Source organism: Mobula birostris, chromosome 9, assembly GCF_030028105.1.
Source record: "Mobula birostris isolate sMobBir1 chromosome 9, sMobBir1.hap1, whole genome shotgun sequence".
NCBI lineage: Eukaryota > Metazoa > Chordata > Chondrichthyes > Myliobatiformes > Myliobatidae > Mobula > Mobula birostris.
This window is the reverse complement of record NC_092378.1, coordinates 144,571,202-144,594,207: the sequence shown is the minus strand read 5'-3', so window position 1 is coordinate 144,594,207 and position 23,006 is coordinate 144,571,202. Positions and strand designations below refer to the sequence as shown.

The 23,006-nt window shown below is 44.8% G+C and overlaps 1 protein-coding gene across 2 annotated transcripts in view; it reads right to left on the bottom strand.

Annotated features, from left to right (window-relative positions):
• LOC140203156 (GRB2-related adapter protein-like) overlaps window positions 1-23,006 on the bottom strand; it is a 72,592-nt gene that overhangs the window by 2,763 nt on the left and 46,823 nt on the right. The window lies entirely within an intron of this gene.

The following is a 23,006-nucleotide window of genomic DNA, read 5'->3' as shown; positions in this document are numbered from 1 at the left end:
ATAAAGGGCTGGGGAAAGTGGAATCTGATAGGAGAGGACAGAAGACCATGGAAGAAAGGGAAGGGGGAGGAGCACCAGAGGGAGGTGATGGGCAGGTAAGGAGACAAGGTGAGAAAGGGAAATGGGAATGGGGAATGGTGAGGGGTGCAATTATTGGAAGTACAAGAAATTGATGTCCGTGCCATCAGTTTGGAGGCTACTGAGATGGAATATAAAACAATTTTGAATTTATATTGAGGCTTTATAAAGCACTGGTGAGGCCTCTCTACCTCAAAACTACCTGCCCCTCCACCTATCTTCATATTGTCCACGAACTTTGCCACAAAGCCATCAATTCTGCCATCCAAGTCAGGAAGAGGGTCATAGACTCAGCCAGATCCAACACAGGCACAACCCTCCCCACCAGGAAATCTTCAAGAGTCGGTGCCTCAAGAAGGCAGCATCCATCATTGAGGACCCTCACCATTCCGGAGCACGTCCTCTTCTCATTACTACCATCAGGGAGGAGGAACAGGAGCCTGAAGACCCCCACGAATTGATTCAGGATTGGCTTCTCCCTCTCCATCATTCTGAATGGACCATGATCTCCATAACACTACCTCACTACACTTATTTTCTTTTGCACAATTGACTTATTTTCTAATTTACAGTAATGTTTAGGCCTGCATTGTACTGCTGCTGCAAAGCAACACATTTCATGATATATACATCAGTGATAATAAAGCTAATTCCAATTCTGGTCATCGTAACATCTTCACAACCACTATTTCTGAGCAACACACACAAAATGCTGGAGGAACTCAACAGGCCAGGCAGTACCTATGGAAAAGAGTAAAGAGCTGACGTTTTGGGCCAAGATCCTTCATCAGGACAGGTCCTGATGGAGGGTCTTAGCCCGAAACATTGACCCTTTATTCTTTTCCATAGATACTTCCTGACCTGCTGAGTTGCTCCAGCGTTTTGTGTGTGTTGCACTGGATTTCCAGCATCTGCAGATTTCCTAGAGTTTATGTACCACTATTTCTGAGTCTATTTGATACTATAAGGCTACAAAGATCAGAACAATACTTTGACATACTAGCCTGGAGAATGGATCTCGTTGTACAAGTTATCATCATCATCATCATCATCATCATCATCATCATCATCATCATGCGCCGTTTCGCGTGACGTGGGCCACCATGGTCCTTGACCATGATTGTTCTTGGCAAATATTTGTACAGAAGTGGTTTGCCATTGTTTTCTGCTGGGCAGTGTCTTTACAAGAGGGGTGACCCCAGCCATTATCAATACTCTTCAGAGATTGTCAGTGGTGGCACAACCAGAACTTGTGATAAGCACCAGCTGCTCATACATCCATCCAGCACTGCTTCCATGGTTTTACATGACCTTGGTCGGTGGGGGGAGCTAAACAGATGCTACACCTTGCCCAAGGGTGATCGAGTGGAGGGAAAGAGTGCCTTACACCAACTTTGGGAGAGACGTATCATCACCCCTCCGTCCAGGCACAATTATTACTCATGCCCAAGTAAATTATTCATAAAAGTGGTTTTATTTGGAATAAATCACACCAGCATGCTCTTTGGAAAGAAATCCTGCCAACTGGGTTATTGGCCAGGGCTTTTCTGTCCATGATTTATCTTCAAAGAGCTGACGATTTGTTGGCTTTAGCCAGCAGCTAATCTTGTATTTCCTTTTGACATTCAGCCCATCAAATCAATAGCAACTCTTAGAGTATTCCCATCAACCTCACTCCACTCATTATTTCTCAGTAATCCACTCCCTTTTACTTGCCCGTCAGCATTTAACATCTACCTACCCTACGGTGCAGTTCACAGCCACCACGCACACCGGCATAGCCAGCCAGTGATATAGCAGCATCAGCACTGGACTTTGAGACCAGTGGACCCAGGTTCGAATCCAGCCCACTCCTTACACGTTGAGCGTCAAACTAGCAACTCAGTCTCGTTAAAAAAAACTCAAACAAATGCTAAGGAAACAGTTGCAGCAGTGTGTACCATCTACAAGATGCACTGCAACAACACACCAAAGTTCCTAAGGCAGCAGCTTCCAGACCCACAACCACCACCATCTAGAAGGACGAGAGTAGCTGATACCTGGGGACACCAAAATACTCTGCAGATGCTGGGGTCAAAGCAACACTCACAACACGCTGGAGGAACTCAGCAGGTCGGGCAGCATCCATGGAAACAATGAGTCGACATTTCGGGCCGGAACCCTTCGTCAGGACTGCAGAGGGATGGGGCAGAGGCCCTATAAAGAAGGTGGGGGGAGGGTGGGAAGGAGAAGGCTGGTAGGTTCCAGGTGAAAAACCAGTAAGGGGAAAGATAAAGGGGTGGGGGAGGGGAAGCAAGGAGGTGATAGGCAGGAAAGGTGAAGAAGGAATAGGGGAAACACAATGGGTAGTAAAAGGAGGCGGAACCATGAGGGAGGTGATAGGCAGCTAAAGGGAGGGAATTACCAGAAGTTCTCCAACTTCTGGTAATTCCCTCCGCCTCCCTTCCTCTACCCCTATTTCACTCTGCTCCCTCCCCCAGCTGCCTATCACCTCCCTCATGGTTCCGCCTCCTTCTACTACCCATTGTGCTTTTCCCTATTCCTTCTTCACCTTTCCTGCCTATCACCTCCCTGCTTCCTCTCCCCCACCCCTTCATCTTTCCCCTTACTGGTTTTTCACCTGGAACCTACCAGCTTTCTCCTTCCCACCCTCCCCCCACCTTCTTTATAGGGCCTCTGCCCCCTCCCCCTACAGTCCTGACGAAGGGTTCCGGCCCGAAACGTCGACTCATCATTTCCACGGATACTGCCTGACCTGCTGAGTTCCTCCAGCGCATTGCGAGTGTTACCTGGGAACATCACCACTTGGAAATCCCCCTCCGAGTCACTCACCATCCTGACTTGGAAGCATTAACGCTGTTCCTTGATTGTCGCTGGGTCAAAATCATGGAATCCCCTCCCTAACAGCATTGTGGGTGTACCTACACCTCAGGGACTGCTGCATCGGTTCAAGGAGGCAGCTCAACACCACCTTCTCTAGGGCAGCTGGGAATGAGTAATAAATGCTCGTGACACCCACATCCCTTAAATGAATAAATTTTAAAAAAGGCAAAAAATGCCACCTGATGCACCACGAGGCGTGAATAGGAACAATGCAAACCAGCATGTGGTAGAGTCTTTACTAGCTGCTCTGTGATGCGACCTATTGATCTCATAGCTCATACAGCCTGCATTTCATTCACTGTCAGCAGAAACCATTAGGAGAAGTGATGGATCCTACACTTCACAGTACAATGTGCAAAGTGACAGTGTTGTGACATCGCTGACAACGCCTACTGCAGTTTTCAGCAGAGCACCTCTTGTGGAAAATAACTTAGTGATAATCACTTTTCAGAATTTTACCCTGCACACCAGTTGAGAGCTGGGTGCGGCAAACCTTGTCTGTCCATCAGCCCACATGTGCAAAAGTGTGGGGCCACTTTCAACACAGGAGTTAGGGTCATAGAGTTCTATAGCATGAAAATAGGCCCTTTGGTCTATTTTGTCCACACCGATCAAAGTGCCTGTCAAAGCTAGTCCTATCTAATGATGAAAGGCCTCGATAGAGTGGACATGGAGAGGATGTTTCCTAAGGTGGGAGAGTCCAAGGCCAGAGGACGCAGCCTCAGAATAAAACAAAGATGAGGAGGAATTTCTTTAGTCAAAGGGTGGTGAATCTGTGGAATTCTTTGCCACAGGCAGCTGTGGAGGCCACGTCTGTATGTATATTTAAGGCAGAGGTTGATTGTTGATTGGTCAGGGCTTGAAGGGATACAGGGAGAAGGCAGGAGATTGGGGCTGAGTGGATAATTGGATCAGCCATGATGAAATGGTGGAGCAGACTCGATGGGCCAAATGGCCTAATTCTGCTTATATATCTTATGGTTTTATCTGCCTGCATTTGGCCCATAACTCTCTAAATCTATCCTATCCATGTACTCCCTGAATTTCTATTAAGCATTGTAATTGTTGGGTGGCAGGGTGGAGGTATGTCTCTACCAAAGGAGGTCTAAGCTTCTTCCCTCTGCTAACCTGCAGGTTCCCTTAGGCAAGGTGTAGACCCCTGATCCGAGTCCCATGAGGTGGTGGATGGTCGTATGAGCAGCTGGTGCATATCACAAGTCCTAGTTATGTGACCACTGATGCCAGGCAGACAATCTTTGAAGAGTATTGACAATGACTGGGGTCAACTGTCTTGTAAAGACACGGCCCATAATGCCACAGCACATAACAAATGAACAATTGTAATCTTACCCACCTCTACCAATTCTGTTGTCAGCTTATTCTATATATCTACCACCCTCTGCCTGAAAAACTTGCCTTTGAGACCTCTTTTTTTTTCACTTCTCACATTAAACCATTTCCTCTAGTTTTAGTCTGCCCTATCCTGTGAAAAATACTGTGACTATCCACCTTAGCTACATCCCTCATGATTTTATAAACCTCTACTGAGTCACGTTTTAGCCTCCTTCACTCCAGTGTAAACCATCCCAGCTTATTCAATCTCTCCTTATAACTCAAGCCAAGAAGCTCCACTTGGCCCATCAAGCCTGCTCTGGCATCCCATTATGGCTGATTTATCATCCGCTCAAGTCTACTCACCTTAACCTTTGACATCCTGCCTTCTCCCCAATAACATTTGACATCATAGAAATATAGAAAACCTACAGGCTCAATACAGGCCCTTCTGCCCACAAAGTTGTGCAGAACATGTCCATACCTTAGAAATTACTAGGCTCGCCCATAGCCCTCTATTTTTCTAAGCTCCATGTACCTATTCAAAAGTCTCTTAAAAGTCTCTATTGTATCCGCCTCCACCACCATTGCTGGCAGCTCATTCCAAGCACTAACCACTCTCTGCATAAAAAACTTATCCCTGACATCTCCTCTATACCTACTCCCAAGCACCTTAAACCTGTGCCCTCTTGTGGCAGCCATTTCAGGCCTGGGAAAAAGCCTTTGACTATCCACACGATCAATGCCTCTCATCATCTTATACACCTCTATCAGGTCACCTCTCATCCTCCGTCACTCCAAGGAGAAATGGTCGAGTTCACTCAACCTGTTTTCATAAGGCGTGCTCTCTAATCTAGGCAACATCCTTGTAAATCTCCTCTGCACCCTTTCTATGGTTTCCACATCCTTCCTGTAGTGAGGTGACCAGAACTGGGCACAGTACTCCAAGTGGGGTCTGACCAGGTCCTATATATCTGTAACATTACCTCTTGGCTCCTAAATCCAATTCCACGATTGATGAAGGCCAATGCACCGTATGCCTTCTTAACCACAGAGTCAAACTGCGCAGCTGCTTTGAGCGTCCTATGGACTCAGACCCCAAGATCCCTCTGATCCTCCACATTGCCAAGAGTCTTACCATTAATACGATATTCTGCCATCATATTTGACCTGCCAAGATGAACCACCTCACACTTATCTGGGTTGAACTCCATCTGCCACTTCTCAGCCCAGTTTTGCATCCTATCAATGTCCCACTGTAACCTTTGACAGCCCTCCACACTATCCACAATACCCCCAACCTTTGTGTCATCAGCAAACTTACTAACCCATCTCTCCACTTCCTCATCCAGGTCTTTATAAAAATCACGAAGAGTAAGGGTCCCAGAACAGATCCCTGAGGCACACCACTGGTCACTGACCTCCATGCAGAATATGACCCGTTTACAACCACCCTTTGCCTTCTGTGGGCAAACCAGTTCTGGATCCACAAAGCAATGACCTCTTGAATCCCATGCCTGCTTACTTTCTCAATAAGCCTTACATGGGGTACCTTATCAAATGCCTTGCTGAAACCCATATACACTATATCCACTGCTCTTCCTTCACCAATGTGTTTAGTCACATCCTCAAAAAATTCAATCAGGCTCATAAGGCACGACTGCCCTTGACAAAGCCATGCTGACTATTCCTAATCATATTATACCTCTCCAAATGTTCATAAATCCTGCCTCTTAGGATCTTCTCCATCAACTTACCAACCACTGAAGGAAGACTCACTGGTCTATAATTTCCTGGGCTATCTCTACTCCCTTTCTTGAATAAGGGAACAACATCTGCAACCCTCCAATCTTCCGGAACCTCTCCCGTCCCCATTGATGATGCAAAGATCATCGTCAGAAGCTCAGCAATCTCCTCCCTCGCCTCCCACAGTAGCCTGGGGTACATCACATCCAGTCCCGGTGACTTATCCAACTTGATACTTTCCAAAAGCTCCAGCACATCCTCTTTCTTAATATCTACATGCTCAAGCATTTCAGTCCACTGCAAGTCATCACTACAATCACCAAGATCCTTTTCCATAGTGAATACTGTAGTAAAGTATTAATTAAGTACCTCTGCTATTTCCTCTGGTTCCATACACACTTTCCCACTGTCACACTTGATAGGTCCTATTCTTTCACATCTTATCCTCTTGCTTTTCACATACTTGGATAATGCCTTGGGGTTTTCCTTAATCCTGCCTGCCAAGGCCTTCTCATGGCCCCTTCCAGCTCTCCTAATTTCCTTCCTGTTAGTCTCATAATCTTCTGGATCTCTAACATTACCTAGCTCTCTGAACCTTTCGTAAGCTTTTCTTTTCTTCTTGTGTAGATTAACTACAGCCTTTGTACACCATGATTCCTGTACCCTACCATCCTTACTCATCAAGAACCTATCAACCTTTGATTTTAATATACCCAATAAGTTACAACCCTTCCTGTTACTCTGTTACCATATTTCCTTATGATTTGGTAGGAGCCCATTTCAGTTCATGATATCTCCCATTCCTTCACTAATTTCCCTTCTAATTTATTCTCCTCATGTTCCCATCAATTACATAGAACATAGAAAATTGCAGCACAATACAAACCCTTCAGCCCATGATGCATCAATCTTTTAACCTACTCTAAGATTAATCTAACTCTTCTCTCCCACATAGCCCTCCATTTTTCCATCATCCATGTGCCTATCCAAGAGCTTCTTGAATGCCCCTAATGTATCTGCCTCTACCATGAGCCCCAGCAGTACATTCCATGCACCTACCACCATCTCTGACAACCCCTCCTTGCTTTCCTCCAATGCCCTTAAAATTATGACCCTGTTGTTAGCCATTTCTACCCTGGGAAAAAGTCTCCAGATGTCCACTTGATCTATGCCTCTTATAATCTTATACCAAGTCACCTCTTATCTTCCTCTGCTCCAAACCAAAAAGCACTAGCTCACTCATTTTCATAAGACATGGTCTCCAATCCAGTCAGCATCCTGGTAAATCTCCTCTGCACCCTTTCTAAAGTTTCCACATCCTTCTTGTAATGAGGCTACCAGAACTGAACACAATATTCCAAATGTGGTCTAAGTGTGGCCATTATCTCGTACTCTTATCAGTTTTGTCCGGGATTTGTTGCACGTTCTTGCTTTACCAAAGCAGGGTGAAACCAGGACTTACACTGAGTGACAGAGTCTTTTGCCTTCTACGTTGCTTTCTCTTGCCTGTTCCAGCAAAACCCAATGCAGGCTCAGCTTCCGGTGCAGTTCTCAGTTCTGATCAATTTCAGATAACCAACCTTTCCAGTTTGCACCACAACTGGCCAGTTCCAATGCAAGATGAGGTGCTGAATTTCTTTCTTTCTTTCTTTCTCTCTCTCTCTCTCTCTCTCTCTCTCTCTCTCTCTCTTGCCACAAACTCCATCTGAGCTGCCGGGGATTTCCAGTAACTCTTTTATATCACATTTCCAGCAACCGCTGCATCCTGCCTCAGAGTCCGACTTTGTTTTGTTCTTGTTTTTTAATCCACTTCAATCATCTCTGAGTCACCTGGACAACTTCGGTCTCCACCCTGCCGCAAACATTCACCTTGTTCTCTCTAACCCTGCCCCTCTTGACAACCCAAAATGCACTTTTTTTTTCTATTCTCCAGAAAAAGAAATGAAAGATTTTGCTAAAAGAAATCTGCTTAAAATTATTTTACTTTCTATTCACTCCCTTAGTGATTCCCTACCTGGATTTACAATAAGAAAGCTCTCATCAGTGGCCACTTTATGAGGTACAGGAGTGGGACCCAGTGTGGTCTTCTGCTGCTGTAGCCCATCCACTTCAAGGTTCAACATGTTGTGCATTCAGAGATGCTCTTCCGCACACCACTGTTGAACGTGTGGTTATTTGAGTTACTGTCGCCTTCCTGTCAGCTTGAACCGGTCTGGTCATTCTCCTCAGACCTCTCTTATTAAGGAAGTGTTTTTGCTCACAGAACTGCCACTCGCTAGATGCTTTCAGTTTTTAGCACCGTTCTCTGTGAACTCTAGAGCAGGGGTTCCCAACCTGAGGTCCACAGACCCCTTGGTTAACAGTAGGGATCCATGGCATAAAAAAGGTCGGGAATCCCTGTTGTGCATGAAAATCCCAGGAGCTCAGCAGTTTCTGTGATACTCAAACCACCCTGTCTGGCACCAACAATTATTGGATGGTCAGTCACTTAGATCACATTTCTTCTCCATTCTGATGTTTGGTCTGAACCTCTTGACCATGTCTGCATGCACTTATGCATTGAGTTGCTGCCAACGGCACTAATGAGCAGGTGTACATAGTAAAGTTGCCACCGAGTGTTACAGTGTCAAGACAGCAGCAGTATGAAACCACATGCGAGAAGATCAGCACTGCAAAACAAGACACTGAGGCACAGCATCTGGATAAGACTCCGTGAAAAATCCCCCGTGGTTTCTGAGGTGGCAAACATTTCAAATTTTAAAGCAAGTTTATTATCAAAGTACATAAATGTCACCATGAGATTCGTTTTCATGCGGGCATTCACAGTAAATAGAAAGAAACACAATCGAATCAATGAGAAACCTCAATGAAAATGTGCACATTAAAACAAACTTGTGCAAATACAAAAGGAAAATAAAACTAATAATAATAATATAATGCCTGGCTAAGAACATGTTTTGTTGTATCCCTATTGTTATGCTATTAGATATGTTATTTTAGCAGTTTTTCTGCAAAGCGTGTTCTGCTATTTAGGTTTCAAGGACTAGTATTTTGGTTTCTGCTAATATAAGGAGCCGTTTGCTCATCTTAGGAACGTTGCCAGCCAATTGGGTTTGTCTTGCCAATACCCCTGAGTTTGCCAGTTCGTTCGTAATGGTCTACAAGGGAAGTTTGAACTGTGGCTGGTGTCTTTCATGCAGAACGTGGGTCAGTGCATGAGTAATCAAAATGAAGCACTCGACTACTCCAGAAATGAGCTCCAACGCTTATGTGCACACTTAGACTGGTTTAACAGGAATGGGCCAATTTACTTATATTTAATTAACCTTTAGTTAAAGTTGAAATATCTGTAATTATACTTCCACTTTAATTTTATGCTGGTGTAAGCTCTGTTATTTTCTGCCAAATGATAACTTTGAATAGGGCCGTAGTTATACAGTTTCCACACTCTCAATGGAACATTCCAGTTTTCCTGTTTGGTTGAACCTGAGTCATATTGACCCTAGATGTTTTTTGCTTATTAAAGGTGGCCTTCTCACCCTTACCCATGCAATACTGAGTCATGTGGCTATTAGGCAGAGTTATCTAATGAGCCTAGTTTGTTCCAAGCCTCAATGAGAGGATTTATTTATTAATAAATAAATAAACATCGAGAACACAAGTTGCAGAGTCCTTAAAAGTGAGTCCACAGGTTCAGTATTGGGGTGAGTGAAGATATCCTCTGTGGTTCAACAGCCTGATGCTGTCTCCTTCCGGATGGCAGCAGTGAGAAGAGAGCATGGCCTGGATGGTGACTTTCAGTGCAATTACTTTGCATGAGTAATATCATTATTAGTTAGTACGAGACATTTAAGCACTTCTATGTGATTAGGAGTAAGGTATCAGCTAAATATTTTTGCCTGAAGAGTCAGTAACTTAACATGGAAGGATCCTCCTTTCAAGGGATGACAAATCAACTGAATTATACTATAAATAAAAGTCCCAAACAAAAGATAGTTGATTTAAGCATGACTGTTGGGGCTTTGGATAAAGTCTGGGAAACAACTCAAGAGCTTTTCATGTGGTGAGATATCCCAGAATGCTTTGAGGCATGATTTGCAACAAAACTTGACACTGAATCACATAAGGAGACATTAGGACGGATGATGAAAGTTCTTGTCAAACAGGGTGGAACAGCTTAAAGGAGGTGTACAGGTAGGCGTGTGTGGGATCCTGATGCTTTTGAGATCCAAAGGTTCTTCAGACATCAGGAATTAGGCATAAAACTGGTAGTTTACGATCATTTTATTAATAGTACAAGAGCCAAGAAGATGATGGGGGAAGAGCCAGAGTGAGAGACAAAAAGTAAAAAAAAGAGTGAACAAAGGTGGCCTGGTGTTCTTATACCAGACTACTGATAACAATAAATTCTATTGAAATTCCAATACAGAACAACTAACCAATTAAACAGCTAAATTCAAGTAAATTGAAAACAAGACATTTCCAAAAATAAGACTATTAGACATAGGAGCAGAAGTAGGCCACTTGGCCCATCAAGTCTGCTCCATCATTCCATCATGGCTGATTTATTACCCCTCTCAACCCCTTTCTCCTGCTTTCTCCCTGTAACCTTTGATGCCCTGACTAACCTAGAACCTATCAAACTCTGCTTTAAATATACCAAATTCTTGGCCTCCACAGCTGTCCATGACAGTTAATTCCACAGATTCACCACACTGGCTAAAGAAATTCTTTCTCATTTCTGTTCTAAATGGACATCCCTCTATTCTGAATCTGTGTCCTCTGGTTCTAAATTCACCCACTATAGGAAACATCCTCTCCATATTCGCTCTGTCTAGACCTTTCAATATTCTATAGACTTCAACGAGATCCCCCCCCCTTATTCTTCTAAACTCCAGTGAGTACAGGCCCAGAGCCATCAAACATTAACCCTTTCATTCTCAGAATCATTCTCGTGAACTTCCTCTAGACCCTTCCGAATGCCAGCACATCTTTTCTTAGTTAAGGGGCTCAAAACTGCTCACAATACTCAAAGTGCAGTCTGACCAATGCCTTATAAAGCCTCAGTATTACATCCTTGCTCTTATATTCTAGTCCTCTTGCCTATTTTATCATATGCCTCCAAGTAAGCTGAAACAACGTCCTTAACAATCAACTCCAATATCTTCCCAACCACTGAGGTCGGACTAACTGGCCGATAATTTCCTTTCTCCTGCCTCTCTCCCTTCTTGAAGAGTGGAGTGACATTTGCAATTTTCCAAACCTCCTGAAACCATTCCAGAATCAAATGATTCTTGAAAGATCATTACTAATGCCTTTACAATCTCTTCAGCCACCTCCTATAGAACCCTGTGGTGACTTACCTACCTTCAGACCTTCTAGTTTCCCAAGGACCTTATCCCTAATAATGGCAATTCACACACTTTTGCCTAGAGCATCTCTTATGAGGATAGGTTGAGTGAACTAAGGCTTTTCTCTTTGGAGTGAAGGAGGATGAGATGTGACTTGATAGAGATGATAAGAGGCATAGATTAATTGGACAGAGACCTTTTTCCCAGGACAGGAATGGCCAATATGGGAGTGCATAATTTTAAAGTGATTGTTGTAAGGTATAAAGGGGATGTCAGATGTACATTTGTTTTGTTTTTTTTTTACACAGAATGACGGGTGCGTGGAACCCTCTGCCAGGGGTGATGATAGACGTCGATACATTAGGGATATTTAAGAGACTCTTAGATAGGTACACGGACAAAAGAAAAAGGGAGGACATTGTGGAAGGTAAACATCAGATTGATCTTGGGGTAGGTTAAGAGGTTGGCACAACATTGTAGGCCAAAGAGACTGTACTGTGCAGTACTGTTCTATGTTAGGGTACGTATTTAGTGAAAATAATGTGTCCACCACTTCGCTCCTGGTTGCACACCATTCAGACTTGGAAATAGATCACTGCCCCTTCCATTATCACAGAGTCAAATCATGAAACTCCCCGCAAAAGCATCGTGTGAGTATCTTCATCGGCAGGAATGTAGCCGTTCAAGAAGATCATGACTATCTCTTGTAAGGCAACAAAACTTGGCCTCGGCAGCAATACCCACAAGGCAAACAAACAACAGAAGGTGAGTGACTGGTTAGGAATGTATGGGAATTGTCAACTAGAATTAGCAAGAGCATGAAGGACCATTAACAGGAGATTAGTTTTATTTCAGAATTAGACACAATAATATCACGGATATATGTCATTAAATTAAATGTTTTGTGGCAGCAATACAGTGCAATACATTAATTACAATAAGAAATATTATACAGTACACACGAATACACACACACACACACACGCATATACACACACACACACACACACACACACACACACACACACATATTTGTTGTTCAGTCATTTTGCTGAGTCCGAGTCTTCGTGACCTCATGGAACATAGGGTCCATAAGGTTTTCGTGGCAAGATATGGAAGTAGATTGCCAGGCCTTTCTTTTTGCTGCTGTCCAGGTTGATCATAAGACCATATGACATAGGAGCAGAATTAGGCCACCAGGCCCATCAAGTCTGCTCCATTATTCAATCATGGCTGATCCTGTTTTTATTAATCTGCTCCTCAACCCCAGTTTCCAGCCTTCTCCCTGTAACCTTTGAGACCATGTCCAATCAAGAACCTATCAATCTCTGCCTTAAATACACCCAATGACCTGGCATGTGGCAACAAATTCCACAAATTCACCACCCTTTGGCTAAAGAAATTTCTCCGCATCTCTGTTTCAAAAGGGCGCCCCTCTATCCTGAGGCTGTGCCCTCTTGTCCTAGGCTCGCCCACCATGGGAAACATCCTTTCCACACCTAGGTTGGGACCCAGCTGGGTTTGAACTCAGTACCATCTGCCTTGAAGTCTAGAGCTGATGCCACCACACACACACACATTATATACACACATATAATTGAATATGTAGTGCAAAGAGAGAGTAAAATAATGAGGTAGTGCTCATGGGTTGGTTTATTGTTCAGAAATCTGATGGCAGAAGGAAAGAAGCTCTTCCTAAAATGTTGAGTACATATCCTCAGGCTCCCGGCACAAACCAGAAAATCTGCAGATGCTGGAAATCCAAGGCAAAACTCAGAAAATGCCGGAGGAACTCAGCAGGTCAGATAGCATCTACAGAAATGAATAAACAGTCATCAGGACACAGGATCAAGTGTTGATGAAGCGTCACAGCCCAAAATGCCAATTTTTATTAATTTCCATAGATGCTACTTGAACTGCTGAGTCCCTCCAGCATTTTGTGTGTGTGTGCCTTCAGGCTCCTGTACCTCCTCTCCGATGGTAGTAATGAGAAGTGATCATGTCGTGGGCGATGGGAGTCCTTGGTGATTATTAGTCACATGTACATTGAAATGTACAGTGAAATGCATTGTTTCTGTCACAGTAAATGGGTGAGAATCATGCTGGGAGCAGCCCCCAAGTGTCACCATGATTCTGGTGCCAACATATCATGCTCACAACTCACTAACTCTAAATTTACATCTTTAGTATGTGGGAGGAAACGCATGTAGTCACAGGGATAATGCCCATCCCCAATCTTACAGCTGGCACTGTAAACACAATATGCTAACTACTATGTTAATTCGTTGAGGTTGTTATAGCCAGAGCTGGTAGTGAGGACAAGCTCGCACTACCTATTAAGTGCTCCCAATGGCATGCGCCTCAAATAGCCTCTGACAACCGAGTCCAGCTCCTGGCCTTCACATGTGCCTTAGCTACTAAGAACAGCAGAACTGCTTCTACTTACAGAAGGGGCAAAGGCGAGTTACTGGTGACTTAAAACCTGTCACTTTGGTCAGATGGGGCTTGTCAGGCATGGTTGGCAGCTCATCATGGAGAAGGAAAACTCTGATCTCAACCCTCTGCTGCCTTGTGGCTCTGCCCACTCCGGGGGAAGGTTTCGCAAGTAAACCCCCAAGGGATAATCTGAGAGCTAGAGTCCCTAAGGCAGTCCTACATTGAGCTCAACTCAGAAATGGCAGAAGCAGGAGATACAGTTTCCGTCAGCTTAGAAAAAAAACTAACAATGTGGCCCCAAAGATTTTAAAATGGAATGTAGTCCTATGGCCTTGTGTTGCCCTCACAGACAAAGATGATAAGATTAGAGTAAGCAGAGTTATTAAAGCGAACGGTTTTGATTCAATATTTGGGATTAGAGTTTCAAAAACAGACAGTGGGCAGAACAAAAACACTAATCTATTTCATGTGTGGTGCAGCAAAACAAGTTATGTGTATTATGTTTCAGTTCAAACAGGAAATTTTTAGCCACAACCGCTGTGCAATGTCTACCGCCTATTATCAACTATGCAGGGGGAAAAAAAAAGGAGCTGGGGTTGTTATCCCCTCATAACTTTAAATACCTCTATCTAAATTCCCCTCGTTCTTCCACGCTCCAGAGAATAACATCCTAACTTATTCAACCTTTCCCCATAACTCAGATTCTCAAGTCCCAGTATCATCCTTGTAAATTTTCACTGTACAATTTCAATCTTATTGATATCTTTCCTGTCGAAAGATGACAAGACCTGCACACAATCCTTCAAATTTGACTTCACCAAAGTATTATACAACTTCAATGTAACATCCAACTCCTGTACTCAGTACTCTGATTTCTGAAAGCCGATGTGTCAAAACTCTCTCTAAGACCCTGTCTATCTGTGATGCCACTTTCAAGTAATTATGGATCTGTATTCCCGGATCCTTCTATTCTATTGCATTCCTCAGTGTCCTACCATTCACTGTGTAAGTCTCACCCTGAGTTGCTCTCTCAAAGTGCAACTCCTCATCCTTCTTCTGAGCTGTGATCAATTGCAGCCTGTAATTTCCCTTTTAAGAATGTATTTTTTGGCTGACTGAACGAGCTGGCACTTCCGTGATCTCCTGGAGGATTCAGCGTGGGGGTGCAACTACGACCGTCACTGGGTGGGGGGTGGGGGGGGGGGAGGCGTACGCCGCACTGATTCCTAAGAGCGGAATGTGAACCCGTGGTTGGCTCCATTACTCTGTGCTGATTAAAGCGTCGAGCAAGATCAAGATCAACGGAAGGGGAACGGGTGTTCAGTGCTGCCTTGCCTGCATTTGACCAGCCTCCCTCTTGCTGCTGCCAGCAGAAGGTGCAGGAGTCTTGGGTGCCATGCTGTAAGATTTGATCATCTTGGCGGCTCATGGACATAGACTCACTTTCGGCTACGGTTTGATGTCTAATGTCGTCAGTGCTGAATGCGCTTTACTATTTGTGCAATTTGACTCGACGCCCTTTGGCCCGGAACTGGATCTACGGCCGTGGCCTGCAGCCATCGACGCAGCGCTGAATTGACTGACTTGGTGGCTGTGGCCTCAGCCATTGTCTCCTGGACTGCCTTCATTCACCTCGGCAGCTCGTGGCTGTGGACTCGCTTCTGGAGGCTCTGCGGTTTGATGCTTGATGCTCTGTGTGTTACTTGTTCACTATTTGTTGCTTGCGTGAGTTGTTCTTTTTTTTGTACCATTGATGATCTTGTTGTGTGGTACTTTAAACAGGTTCTATAATTTTTCTTTGTTTAGTGGCAGCCTGCAAGAGGACGAATCTCAAGATTGAATACTGTCTACTTATTTTAATAATATCAATCAATATTCCCTAATATTGATTGGCACCTGATTAGTTCCAAGGGCTTAGATGGGGCAGAATTTGTTAAGTGTGTCCAGGACGGATTCCTGTCACAGTACATGGACAGGCCGACCGGGGGAATGCCATACTAGATCTAGTACTAGGTAATGAACCGGGTCAGGTCACAGATCTCTCAGTGGGTGAGCATCTGGGGGACAGTGACCACCGCTCCCTGGCCTTTATAATTATCATGGAAAAGGATAGAATCAAAGAGGACAGGAAAATTTTTAATTGGGGAAAGGCAAATTATGAGGCTATAAGGCTAGAACTTGCGGGTGTGAATTGGGATGATGTTTTTGCAAGGAAATGTACTATGGACATATGGTCGATGTTTAGGGATCTCTTGCGGGACGTAAGGGATAAATTTGTCCCGGTGAGGAAGATAAAGAATGGTAGGGTGAAGGAACCATGGGTGACAAGTGAGGTGGAAAATCTAGTCAGGAGGAAGAAGGCAGCATACATGAGGTTTAGGAAGCAAGGATCAGATGGGTCTATTGAGGAATATAGGGAAGCAAGAAAGGAGCTTAAGAAGGGACTGAGAAGAGCAAGAAGGGGGCATGAGAAGGCCTTGGCGAGTAGGGTAAAGGAAAACCCCAAGGCATTCTTCAATTATGTGAAGAAAAAAAGGATGACAGGAGTGAAGGTAGGACCGATTAGAGATAAAGGTGGGAAGATGTGCCTGAAGGCTGTGGAAGTGAGCTAGGTACTCAATGAATACTTCTCTTCGGTATTCACCAATGAGAGGGAACTTGATGATGGTGAGGACAATATGAGTGAGGATGATGTTCTGGAGCATGTTGATATTAAGGGAGAGGAGGTGTTGGAGTTGTTAAAATACATTAGGACAGATAAGTCCCCGGGGCCTGACGGAATATTCCCCAGGCTGCTCCACGAGGCGAGAGAAGAGATTGCTGAGCCTCCGGCTAGGATCTTTATGTCCTCGTTGTCCACGGGAATGGTACCGGAGGATTGGAGGGAGGCGAATGTTGTTCCCTTGTTCAAAAAAGGTAGTAGGGATAGTCCGAGTAATTACAGACCAGTGAGCCTTACGTCTGTGGTGGGAAAGCTGTTGGAAAAGATTCTTAGAGATAGGATCTATAGGCATTTAGAGAATCATGGTCTGATCAGGGACAGTCAGCATGGCTTTGTGAAGGGCAGATGGTGTCTAACAAGCCTGATAGAGTTCTTTGAGGAGGTGACCAGGCATACAGATGAGGGTAGTGCAGTGGATGTGATCTATATGGATTTTAGTAAGGCATTTGACAAGGTTCCGCATGGTAGGCTTATTCAGAAAGTCAGAAGGCATGGGATCCAGGGAAGTTTGGCCAGGTGGATTCAGAATTGGCTTGCCTGCAGAAGGCAGAGGGTGGTGGGGGAGGGAGTACATTCAGATTGGAGGATCGTGACTGGTGGTGTCCCATAAGTATCTGTTCTGGGACCTCTACTTTTCGTGATTCTTATTAACGACGTGGATGTGGGGGTAGAAGGGTGGGTTGGCAAGTTTGCAGACGACACAAAGGTTGGTGGTGTTGTAGATAGTGTAGAGGATTGTCAAAGATTGCAGAGAGACATTGATAGGATGCAGAAGTGGGCTGAGAAGTGGCAGATGGAGTTCAACCCGGAGAAGAGTGAGGTGGTACACTTTGGAAGGACAAACTCCAAGGCAGAGTACAAAGTAAATGACAGGATATTTGGTAGTGTGGAGGAGCAGAGAGATCCCGGGGTACATGTCCACAGATCTCTGAAAGTTGCCTCACGGGTGGATAGAGTAGTTAAGAAAGCTTATGGGGTGTTAGCTTTCAGAAGTCGAGGAATAGAGTTTAAGAGTCGTGATGTAATGATGCAGCTCTATAAAACTCTGGTTAGGTCACACTTGGAGTATTGTGTCCAGTTCTGGTCACCTCACTATTGGAAGGATGTGGAAGCATTGGAAAGGGTACAGAGGAGATTTACCAGGATGCTGCCTGGTTTAGAGAGTATGCATTATGATCAGAGATTAAGAGAACTAGGGCTTTACTCTTTGGAGAGAAGGAGGATGAGAGGAGACATGATAGAGGTGTACAAGATAATAAGAGGAACAGATAGAGTGGATAACCAGCGCCTCTTCCCCAGGGCACCACTGCTCAATACAAGAGGACATGGCTTTAAGGTAAGGGGTGGGAAGTTCAAAGGGGATATTAGAGGAAGGTTTTTTACTCAGAGAGTGGTTGGTTCGTGGAATGCACTGCCTGAGTCAGTGGTGGAGGCAGATACACTAGTGAAGTTTAAGAGACTACTAGACAGGTATATGGAGGAATCTAAGGTGGGGGCTTATATGGGAGGCAGGGTTTGAGGGTCGGCACAACATTGTGGGCCCAAGGGCCTGTACTGTGCTGTACTATTCTATGTTCTATGTTTTAATTAAATTCCATCTGCCATTCTTCAGTTCATTTTTATTTGGCTTTGCTGTCAGGATTCTAGACTGGGATATGACCAAAAGTCTTCCAGCTTAGAGGTGACAGAGCACTTTAGATTCAAACATTGGGTTAATTTCTAAACAATGCACTGAGCTCCAAGTTCAACAGAGTGCCAGAACAAAAGTATTGCTGAACTTACAAGAGCTAAAAAGTTCAAAATTCAACATTCATAATAAATTTATCAAAGTATATATACGGTACGTCACCATATAAAACCCTGAGATTAATTTTCTTGTGGGCATTCAACGTAGATACAAAGAAACACAATAGAATCAATGGAAAACTACACAAAGATGGACAAACAACCAATGTGCAGAAGACAGCTCATTGTACAAATACAAAAAAGAGAAAACAAATAATAATAAATAAGCAATATTGTGAATTTGAGTTGTCAAGTCCTTGAAAGTGACCTCATAGCGTAGGGGTGCAAAGTATCCAGTCTATTTCAGCAGCCTGGCGGTGGTATGGCAATAACTATTCCTGAAGCTGGTAGTGTGGTACCTAAGGCTCCTGATGACAGCAGCAAGAAGTGAGCATGGCCTGGATGGTGGGAGTCCTTAATGATGATACTGCTTTCCTGCAACAGCACCCCTTGTAGATGGGCTTTACCTATGATAGACTGGGCAATATCCACTACTTTCTGCTCAAGGGCATTGGTGTTTCCATACCAGACTGTGTTGCAACCAGTCAGCATACTCTCCATTGTGCATCTATAGAATTTTGTTAAACTTGGAGATGACATGCCAAATCTTCACAAACCTCGACGAAAGTGCAGGCGTTGCCGTGCCTTCTTTGTAATAGCATCTAGGTGTTGTTCCCAGGATGGATTTAAATTCCAGACTAACAATGGGGTTGAGTTCAATGTAGGGATGGAACCCCAGCCAACAATCAGGCTGACTCTGCAGAGGGAATCTGTAAGTAGGTGTGGCTCATCTGTGTGACAAGGTTGCAGGCGAGTTTGAGAAGCATGGCTTTTTCGTTCTAAAATCTGATTTGCTGTTTCTGAGCTCCAATCAAAGTACAGGGTGATGATGTCAGACTGGGAAATGAAGCCGGATTTCCATATCCATTGTCAACATTATTGCCTCATTGCTGGGCAACATTCTAACCAATCAGTTGTAGAAGACTTTGTTAGTTCCGACTGTTTTGCAAATCAGGTGTAAGCCTCGATCATGTCCCTAGGCAAGGGCTTGACTAGAGTGACTCAAGGCAAAGGGACCACCAACAAATTCAAACTGGTGTATTATAGTCCTGGCAAAAACTAAACTATTGTAAAATTAACTGCAAACAACAGGAATTCTGCAGATGCTGGAAATACAAGCAACACACATCAAAGTTGCTGTAAAATTAACTGAGCAGTTTTAATACTGAACTTATAGATGTACAGTACCTACTCATTGGCTCTCCTGTAGTGCTGACCAACCCAAACCACTTCAGATCTGGTCTGATTCCATGGTCTCAAACCAGGAGATCACATGTTTGAAATGGTACAAACAAAGTACAGAAGTACTTCTGATAGCACTTAGTCTTTCCAGCTGAGATAAACTTCACCTGCAAATCTGCTGGGGTCACCTATTGTAGCTGGTGCTACTGATGTGGCCTCCTCTACATTGGCAAGACCCGTCGTAAATTGGGGGAACCACTTCATCGAGCACCTCCACTCTATCCACCATAAATGGGACTTCCCGGTGATCAAACATTTCAATTCCCATTCCTGTTCTGGCATGTCGATCCAAGGCTTCCTCTTATGCCAAGATAAGGCCACCCTCAAGGTGGAGGAGCAACACCTTATATTTCAACCTGACAGCATGAATATCAATTTTTTTTCCCTTCTGGTAAACAAATTTCACCTCCCCCTTTCCTCTATTCCCCACTCTGACCTTTTACGTCTTCTCACCTGCCGATTTCACCCCCCCCCCCGAGTCCCCACCTCCTATGGTTTATTCCCCTCTCCTTTCAGATTCTTTCTTCTCCACCCCTTTGACCTCCCCCCCACCACCTGGCTTCACCTATCACCTTTCAGGTATCCTTCCCCATCCCCCCCACCTTTTTATTCTTATATCTTCCCCCTTCCTTCTCAGCCCTAAAGAAGGGCCTCGGTCCAAAACATCAACTATCTTCATTTTCATAGCTGCTGCCTGACCTGTTGAGTTCCTCCAGCATTTTGTGCGTGTTGCTTTAGATTCAAGACTGTTTAATGTCATTTCCATTACACAGAACTATTAAGGTCTGGCTGGAGGGTGCTGACTCTGCTCTTCAGCACCAATTCCAGCACATGGACTGGAGCGCGTTTGCTGCCCATGTCACCACAGACTCTCAGAGTAACATTGACTTGTACACCAACTCTGTCCTTGAGCACATCAACTAGTGTGTAGATAGGGTGACATCACAAACACAAATAAAAGTTTTCCCCAATCAGAAACCATGGATGAACAGAGAGGTTCACCTCCTGCTCAAAGCCAGAGATTCAGCCTTCAGGTCTGGAGATCAGGAGGTTTACAGCTCAGCCAGGGCCAACCTGAAGAGGGGTATCTCTCAGGCTAAACACATATACAAACAGGGAATGGAGGAGCATTTCAACTCCTCGGACCCCTGGCACATGTGGCATGGCATACAGGTCATTACAGACTTCAAACCTCCTGGTACTGTGCCCCCTTCCAGCTCTGCTTCCCTCCCTGATGAGCTCAATTACTTCTACGCTCGCTTTGACTGAGAGAACAAGGAGGTCAGCCTCAAAGCGGATCTCCCACCTGGTGAACTGTCTCCCTCACTTTCCACCTCTGATGTTTGCGACACCCTGAGCAGGGTGAATGTACGGAAGGCAGCTGGTCCGGATGGAATACCTGGCCATGTGCTCAGAGTCTGTGCAAGGCAGTTGGCCGGGGTCTTCATGGACATTTTTAATCTGTCCCTGGCCCAGGCAGTTGTCCCCACAAGCTTCAAGATCACCACCATCATGCCAGTGCCGAAGCATTCCACTGCCACAGGCCTGAATCACTTCTGCCCAGTTGCACTCACCCCCATCATTGCAAGGTGCTTTGAGGGACTGGTTCTATCACATCTGAAATCCTGTCTGCCCATTACCCTGGACCCCCATCAACTTGCCCATCACACCAACAGGTCAACAGAGGACGCTACTAACTTGCCTATCACACCAACAGGTCAACAGAGGACACTATCTCCACGGCACTTCACTCTGCCCTGACCCACCTGGACAGCCCAACTCTTACGTCAGAACGCTGTTCATTGACTTTAGTTCGGCATTCAATACTGTGATCCCCTCCAAGCTGATTGCCAAGCTTCACCAGCTTGGTATCAGCTCATCCCTCTGCAATTAGACCTTGGACTTTCTGACTAACAGACTCCAATCAGTTAAGTTAGACAACATCTTCTCCTCCATTCTCACCCTGAACACCGGCGTGCCTCAAGGCTGTATGCTGAGCCCTCTTCTGTACTCCTTTTTCACCTATGACTGCGTTCCTGTACATGGTTCTAACTTGATAATCAGGTTCACAGACGATACCATAGTGGTTGGCCTGATCAGAGGGGATGACGAGACGGCCTATAGGGATGAGGTCCAGCACCTGGCCGCGTGGTGTGCTGACAACAACCTGGCCCTTAACACCCAGAAGACCAAGGAAATCATTGTGGACTTCAGGCATGCTAGGAACCACACTCACATCCCCATCTACATCAACGGAGCTGTAGTGGAGCGTGTATCAAGCTTCAAATTCCTCGGTGTCCACATATCCGAGGATCTCACCCGGTCCCTGAACTCCTCCATCCTGATCAAAAAGGTGCAACAGCGCCTTTATTTCCTGCGGAGCATCAAGAAAGCTCACCTCTGTCCCAGGATACTGACGGACTTTTACCGCTGTACCATTGAGAGCATACTCACCAATTGTATCTTAGTGTGGTATGGCAATTATCCCATATCGGACCGCAAAGCACTCCAGCGTGTGGTGAAAACTGCCCAGCGGATTATCGGCACCCAATTGCCCACCAGTGAGAACATCTACCATAAACGCTGCCTGGGCAGGGCGAAAAGCATTATTAAGGGTGCATCTCACCCTAACCATGGACATTTTACTCTCCTCCCATCCGGTAGGCGCTACAGGAGCCTCCGCTCCCGCACCAGCAGGCACAGGAAGAGCTTCTTCCCTGAGGCTGTGACCCTGCTGAACATCACATCACCGCACTAAGCAGTATTGCACCCATATTGTACTGTCTCAGTACTTCTATATTTGTGTGCTGTAGCACTTACTTCTTATTCGCAGTTATTTTGTAAGTAACACTTTTCTTTGCATTTCTGGCCAGATGCTAACTGTACTTCATTGGCTTTGTATCTGTACTTGGCACAATGACAATAAAGTTGAATCTAATCTAATCTAATCTAATCTACACACCTGTAAAGGAGAGGGGAACAATTATTGGTCTGATGTAGCAAGAAAAACGCAATAAATATAAATACAAAAGATAGCTTATCTATGTAAATTGATTGTATGTCCGTAAATTAATGCTGGGCACCAGGGTGGCTGTACATAAGATAGCTGATGGAAAATGATAAAATAATGGCGGTGGGTTGGGTTAATGGGTGGAGGTGTTAAACAGCTTTACTGCCTGGGGAAAGTACCTGTTTTTCAGCCTGGTGGTCCTGTGTGGATGTGACATATACTCATATACTCCTCACCAAAGGAGTGGGACAAACTGTCCTGTGATGGTTGGATTCATCATGATGTTGCTGGCCTTTTACTGGCAGCTTTCTGTATATGCGTCCTTAATGGCAGGTACGCTGGTGCCGGTGATGGTTGGGCA